The sequence below is a fragment of the Penaeus monodon genome, chromosome 15 (assembly GCF_015228065.2).
Source record: "Penaeus monodon isolate SGIC_2016 chromosome 15, NSTDA_Pmon_1, whole genome shotgun sequence".
Taxonomy (NCBI): domain Eukaryota; kingdom Metazoa; phylum Arthropoda; class Malacostraca; order Decapoda; family Penaeidae; genus Penaeus; species Penaeus monodon.
This window is the reverse complement of record NC_051400.1, coordinates 32,485,828-32,486,174: the sequence shown is the minus strand read 5'-3', so window position 1 is coordinate 32,486,174 and position 347 is coordinate 32,485,828.

The window sequence follows — 347 nt, the reverse complement described above, 5'->3', positions numbered from 1 at the left end:
GCTAAGACTGTCTTTATGCGCCTATAAACCTTCTCCCTTTTGTTTGTAAGAAGCTCAGGTTTGCCTAAAGGATCTTTTCTCTTCACTCTCTCTACAAACATAGCCTAACCCAGGGACTTGAATCTTTAACATTAGTCTCTATCAGTGATTTCCTAATTATTTCTCTTTGTGTTATCTTATCTCTCATCACTCCACGTGTAAGTGATCGTATAGTTATATGACAATGGTTCCTCCTCAAGTTTAAGAATACTGTAGCTAATAATATTTTGACGTACATTTCGAACTAATGTATCTTCGACTTAACTTTCGCTTATCAGTTTTCATTACAAAGCTTCGGTGTAAAATCA